The sequence below is a fragment of the Pteropus vampyrus genome, unplaced genomic scaffold (genome assembly GCF_000151845.1).
Source record: "Pteropus vampyrus isolate Shadow unplaced genomic scaffold, Pvam_2.0 Scaffold349, whole genome shotgun sequence".
NCBI classification, from domain to species: domain Eukaryota; kingdom Metazoa; phylum Chordata; class Mammalia; order Chiroptera; family Pteropodidae; genus Pteropus; species Pteropus vampyrus.
In genome coordinates, this window is record NW_011889130.1 from 2,623,945 (window position 1) to 2,631,460 (window position 7,516).

Here is a 7,516-nt window from a genome sequence, read left to right on the forward strand (position 1 = left end):
AAGGGATTTGAAGTGTTTTTGCTTAAGAACCTCTAACTTAACACAGAGTTTTAAAAATCTACAAAAAGAAATCAGACATATGCCCACTATGCTTACTATCCTAGCAAATGCACATTTAATTCTATCAAAAGCAACACAAGATTGATATCCTTATTCTAATATTCAAGATGAGGAAGTGAGGTTCTAAGTGTTAAATATCTTGCTCAGAGATCAGAGCAGCCTTTTGGCCAAAACTGCCATCTTACAGTAATTTGCCAAAATGACCAACACAAAGGGAAGGAGGAAAGGCGCCCGCTCGCTATGTGTTCTCTAGGCCTTTTAGAAAACAATGAGCTTTTTCTCTGGCCACATACATGTGAATCTACAAGAAAGATGGTATTGTAGACTTCAAGAGAATGGGCACTGTTCAAAAAGGAATGCCCCACAAAAGTTACCATGGCAAAACTGGAAGAGTTTACAATGTTACCCGGCATGCAGTTGGCATTGTTGTAATTGAACAAATTAAGGGCAAGATTCTTGCCAAGAGAATTAATGTACGTATTGAGCATATTAATTGCTCTAATAGCTGTGATCACTTCCTGAAATATGTGAAGGAAAATGATCAAAAAAGGAAGGAAGCCAAAGAGAAACATACCTGGCTTTGACTGAAGTGCCAATCTGCTCCACCTAGAGAAGCACATTTTGTGAGAATGAATGGAAAGGAACCTGAGCTGCTGGAGCCCATTCCCTATGGATTCATTACATGATAGTTTTGAAAAAATAAAATAAAAGAACTCTAATTGAGTAGGTGTCCCTTTCTCCCAAGAAATATTTAAAGAAAATCAACTTTCCTAATTCACTGGGTGATGTCTTTATTATTCAGATTTGGTGTTTTTCTTGTTGAAAAGTGTGAGGTGGTTTACTGTAGAATAAATTATAGTCTATTGGTTAGGAAACTGCATCTGTTGAATTACAGTTAAGCTCGGACTGTGTGAATCACTAAAAACTGTGTCATAAATAGCTGTATTTTAAGGATTAGGAAATTGCCTTTGAAATCTGCTTCTTTGAAATCCGCTACTTACAGTCCCCTGCTCCTCGTGAAGCGAGTTACATTTGCTTCCACCTTTCATGGAACACGACTCAGAAAATAATAGTATTTGTGATAATTTGGAACTAGAATACCTTTTTATTTCAACCAGGGGTACACATTTATGTATAGCAGTTAACATGATGTATGGCATTCTAAGCATGTTACAGAATTTACTCAAAAATCTTTGAGTAAGCAGTGTTTTATCCATATTAGATAAAGGAAGCTGAGTCAAAGTTAACTTGCCCAAGGTTACAGGTGTGCAAAGATTCAAGTCCAGGCAATTTGGCTCCATAATCAGGTCTCAAACCGTAGTGTTATATTGCCTCTTATTAGTGGGACTGTTGTAAAGCTGCTTTGTATAGTTTGAGCACATTGAAATTATTCAGTTGCTTTCTGGATATTTTTGCTTGGATGTGGCACACATCTTAAATTCAACATAGATAAAGGGAAGTTGATCACATCCCATCCTAGCTGCTTTCAGTTTTCTGTGATAGCTATAACTGTAGTATCTGTTTATTTGAAATAAAAATCTTGACTGCTCATTTTCTCTTACCACTAATAGAAAAAAAAAGAGAAAAAATCAGAATGGATTGAGAAATCACAACTTCAGTCAGATGTTAGAAGTCTAAGGAAAAAGGAACTTTAGTAATATTTAGAGAGGAGGCACAGCAGCACAGTAGAAACAAAGAAGAAAGCAATAAGTATGATGTTGAGCACTTGCTTCAGGGGCAGCAATTTCTTGTAATGGTTGGTTGTTGAAATACTTGAAAAAGGCCTTAATAATTTCCTTGCAAACTGCTTTAACAGAATTAACATTCATTCATTTATTACATATTTAATATTTATGTTCTCATTAAATGTATATTAACTATTTTTCGACTACCCATAGTATGCCAGGCCATCCATCTTATCAAAAGGGAAAAACAGAGGACAACTAAGTTGTAGACAATAGGTGAAACAAAGAATGGGTGAGAAGGAGTTAGCTCTGGATTTATTCCTAGAGGCTCACAAACCATTCTATTCTCAGTGAACCATGATGGGTAGATAAAACTTTAATGATTTACTTACTTACAATTGCTAATTGTATGTCTAATTTAACTGTTTGAAGAAACATTGTATACTATAAATGTCTTTTATCATGGATGTGGCTCTTTGGGCATTCATAAGTATTTATGATTTTAAAGTTTCTTCAGGTTTATCTAAGGTAGGACACAGAATACAGGTCTTGGTTGGTATAGAATAGTGGGAAGAGATTCCTATAAGGCAAAAATTATGACTAAAAGTTAAAAGTAAGATGCATTAATTTTGAAGAAATGTTATTAAAACATCCTTATATGAGGAGGAGAAGCCTTCCAGAATTGAATATTTAGTATTTCCTGAGGGTGGGGGTGGGAAGGAATCACTTTTGTTACAATAACTGAATTTTTAGTCAGATTCAGCACGTAGTTATCAATTACATTTAAGTTGGCACACGTTTATTAGAAATATAGAGTAAACAATAACTCAACCTGAAATTAATTTCAAATCCAAGTTGACCTGTTTATGGTGTTTAGAAAGAAATCTTTGTTTATGGTGTTTAGAAAGAAATCTTTGCAGGTAAAGTACAACCCAGGTAAGTTAACTGCTATAGAATTTATATGCAAAACACTACCACATTAGTTTATCATGGATGTATAAACTAATTCATAGGTATCTGTTTATCATTTCAAATTGATTATTTTTTGAAAATATAGACTATAATAAATCTCTCTCAATTAAATATTTTTAAACGTCTTTGTCATCTGAATAATGTCTGTATTAAAATAACAGAATTTGCAATCTTCCAATGTTAGACTCAGTTTTTACATTTTACATAGATAGATGAAACAATTATTCTACAATTAAAAATATACTTTACTGTTGGGTTCATGAAGTAACAATAAAAGTAAATGTTATGTGTCACATAAAGCTCCTATTGATTTTAAATGTTATGTAGTTTAGTGTATAAAAGGGTTTGTAAATAGATGTTATAAAACTACATTGAGGTTCAATCAGGGTCTATCACTTTCCTTCTACTGAGAGGAAACTCTAATTTATTTTGACATGTTTGCATTCAATATGAATTTGCAAATCAGCACCAAGTAAGAAACTATTTTAATATCTACTATGAGGGAATTTAATGAAAATGGATAGGAAAAAACACCAACTAGAACTCCTATTATTTGTAAGCTTGGAGTAATTTCAACAGGGTGATTTACTTTTTCATCTTTAACTGAGTAAAACAGTTTCAATTAGAGAGGAAGAAGAAAAGAGATACAAGCTCTCCTGCAATTCTTAAGATGGATTGTAGGAAAAAAATTAATAAAGGATCAAATGCGTAGACACTGCTTTTTACATCATTTCAAAATTGTGCTTACTATTGTGAAAAGTTTTGCTTCTTTTCAGATCCATGAAGTTTTTTCATCTTGAAGACAAGAAAACAGAAGCCCTGGAGTCATACACAATTCCTCAAGTTCAGAAAATGATATGAAAGCTACATCTGTCATTAAGGATGTGTATGTGTTTGTTTCATTTATTGTTCTCAATAGAGTTTATCTACTCTCTCTTCGTCATTGGCTCTCAAACTTTAAAACTATAAGAATTAGCTGAAGAATTTATTAAAATTTTCAGATTTTTTGCATCATACTTAAAGATTCTGATTTAGTAGGTTCATGAGGCCAGACCTAGGAATATCATTCATAAAAGGTCACTTTTTCAATAGTTAAAGAGGCAAAATTTACTATCTTTGTAGTAAGATTTTAGTAGTGCCATAAAAAGACAGTAAAGTTTATCTTCAGGTAAAGTCATCTCTCAGATTGGACACTAAATTTAAATTAAAATAGAAAATAATCTTAGCAAACAAGTGATGCTCTCTGCTTGTGCATTTATTTTATATTATAGTAATAGCTTACCAATAGCTTTTTTTCATTCTTTAAAATCAAGACCAATAGTTCTCCCTGACCTATTGTACTTACTGATTACAAATCCCTAAGTCCAAATGTGTGTGGTTTATATAAGAATGATGGCAATGTTCCTCAGTGTATAGGGCCATTTTAAATCTCTTGAATAATGAGATGTTAACTAGAACCGCTCATTCAGCATTTCCTTGGCCATTGCTATAAAATTGTTTTCCTTTTTCATAGTATATGAATTTGAATTTCTGGATTGTAATTATGCTTTTCTTCTGTTTTTGCATTTCAGCAAGTGGATGGTTACGTCCTTTAAAATTCTTTTTAAAATCAATTCTATTTTTATTGTTCACTATAAAGTGACTCTAAAAACATATTTTTAAATATAAACTGTATAAAATTTTTGCATTTTCATTTGTTACATGACGGATTCACATTAATGAGCAAAGGGTGAATTTTTACTGTAAGAGGGAACTGATAAGATTATTTTCTTCAGGGGATTTGAATTTTAAAAAAATGTTAAGATACTTCTCTGTATAGTATTCTTATTTTGGATCTGATGTATTATGTTTGAATAATACTAGAAATTGAAAATGACTCAATATTTTTACTAAAAGTTCGCAAAATGTCAACTAGTTCAAGAGGTTAATAAAAATACGTTAGGTACATTTGCCTCTTTTCTACATATAAAAATACAAGTTTTAAATTTGTTTTTATAGAAAATGTATTTTTAAAATATATGAATCCTTAAAAATGGACATAAAAGTGGCACTATATATGCAAAATTTAATAATCAATGTTGATACATTTCCATTTTAAATAAATATTAAAGGTATGTGTATATTGCTAGCACATTTATTTGGAAAAGTTGTAAATAACTGTCTTTAATAAAAATTTTGGTAAATTGTGTAAGATACTGTATTCCCCATTCAAAATTAATATTTGCATTTAGACTGTATGATCTATTCCAGATGTATTGACCTTTCCATGATATTTACCTCTAACACAGATGACAAGTGAATCCCAGTGTGTACAAGTCTTAGTCTATCATCCTGAGATGGAGAGCAATTGTCATTTTTCCAAATGCTAACTTGACCTACAAAGAGTCCCTTTATTTTAAAGTAATATGTGTTTGAATTACTATTAGAATTTTGATATTTCTGTTTGGATTAAATGAAAGATATATAAAATACATTTTCTGATTATGACGGCACAACTATTTCCAAAAGATCTAAATGGATAATTGGCTGAAAACCTCTCATCAGGTATGGACTTATGGCAGCAATGAGACTGTGCCTCACAGATCTCCAACTATAGGAAGCACTTTGATCAAGGTCCCTGTTGCTGTCCTCCGAAATTGACCACTGTGTTTATGTCAAGATCATGCTTCCTAAGGGCTCCTTACATATAATGAAGGAGAAAAACAGAGATGTTAAGGCAGGTACCTTCCTAGTAGACACGCGACTTATCTGACATCTCACTATGAATTTAGGACTCCCTGATCATCATGCAGAACCTCACTTAAATGACAGAGTAATCACTTCAAAGACACAGCAGGGTGGGATTGTTCTCTCTCTCTTTTTCCGCTTGGGGTCAGAATGCATGTGGTTTGAAGGTTTACCCTGCTTCTTTAATCATTTCTCTTACACAGGAATATCACCTAACAAAATATTTGCTTGTTAAATCTCATTTTGATGTCTAATAGTTAGAGGACAGATCTGAACTAACACAGGACATTAGGAGATTAAAGTTAAAAACTAATATTAGTATTTTGAAATATATAACTTAAATTCAAAGTATTTATAAACATTTACAAAAAGCAGTCTGGGGAAATAAAGATGAAATTTAAAAGATATCAATATAGAACTTTCATATATATTAATGTAGATATTAATGTATATTGCAATATTATATCAAAGATAAATAAATAGATTTAATACATATGCATTTATGTGGAGATAAAAAATGAATAAGAAAATCTTGAGGGTTATAATATACCATTATTTAAATATGATTATAATGTAGAAGAGTCCCATACAAAATAGGATATTTTAACTAGTATGAGAAACTCCAATTAATATTTCTCTCAGGTCAGCAACTACATAGTTGATATGACTTTTTTCTTCCACATCAGTGGCAGACACTACAAGGTACACAAGGGTTCTCTTTCCCCCTAAGCACAATCCTTGCTGAGATACCGTCTAATAATAAATAAGAAAGCATTATTTGTCACATCTGTCTTAATCAAAGAGTTTAGCTCAATTTCAACTGAAGAGTAGCAGAATATACTACCCTAAAATACAACAGTAGAAGTTTAGGACGTGCCACCCCAAAATATGCCACTTTGGTATATTGCTTATTTTGAACTGTAGGCACTTAGAAAACAGCAAAATCAGGGCGAAGTTTTCTCTGAACTCTCATCTACCTAAAGACAGATCCTCCAAAAAGAACTCAATTGTCACAGACTCTCTCTCCCTAGGAGCTTCATCAACTAGCAAAGATTGATTCTTATCACAGGAGACTGCACTAGAAGTGTACAGGACAGTCAGATAAACTTTGTCGCAATCTATCATATCTCCCATCTACTCTTTTAAGAAACCATTTATCTTTACAAAGAGCTATTTACTCTAATAAGAGGCTTATATCCCCTTCCCTTTCTCTATTAAGATAATATTTAATCCTGAATACAGTATCTTATACAATTTACCAAAATTTAAGCCAACTCTTTGAGTTCCTGATTTTTCCTAGGTATCTCCCATGTATACATAAAGTATACATGTTAACAAACTTGTGTTTTTTTTTCTCTTGTTAATCTGTTTTTTATTACAGAGTCTCAGCTAAGAACTCAGAAGGGTACAGGGAAAGTTACCTTTCCTCCACTACACAGTCATACTACTTAAAAGAGGGAGAGAATGCTAAAATTGATGAAGACTCAGAGAAAAGTGTACAGAAAATAATGTAAGAGAATAAATACAGTCATAATAATCTCAGCCGAAGAACTGACTTTCCAACTTTCTCAGCTATCCAAACATTAAGGGGTGAATTCCTCACAACTGTAAGTTTTTAAAAACGAGCACTTGACATGGTAGTAAGAATATTAGAAAAATCATGTATTAAATTATTATGCTGACTAAATGATCCTCATGGTATATTTCATCCATTATATGATACGCCTCTAAGAACAGAATGTTGATGAGTAAGATTAACCTATTTCCCCCTACTTCCAGTGAAAATCAAATTGAGGAAAATGGTTCAAATTAAGATATGAGATTATGTAGACATAAAGAAACTTATTTGCCTGAATGGTGGTAACTTGAAATTATTGCTTATTTATGGGAGGGAGGGGCAAATACTTAATTCATTGTAGAAAAAAAATTGAAGCCACCTGGAGATGATTTTGAGAAAGAAGTGGTGTTTCAATAACAAAAGATAAAGAAAATGCCGTTAACTTCTTAAGAAATTTGTTTCAAGAAAAGGGAAGAGTGAAAAATAAAGAAATAATTATCTGGGCAGGCAAACT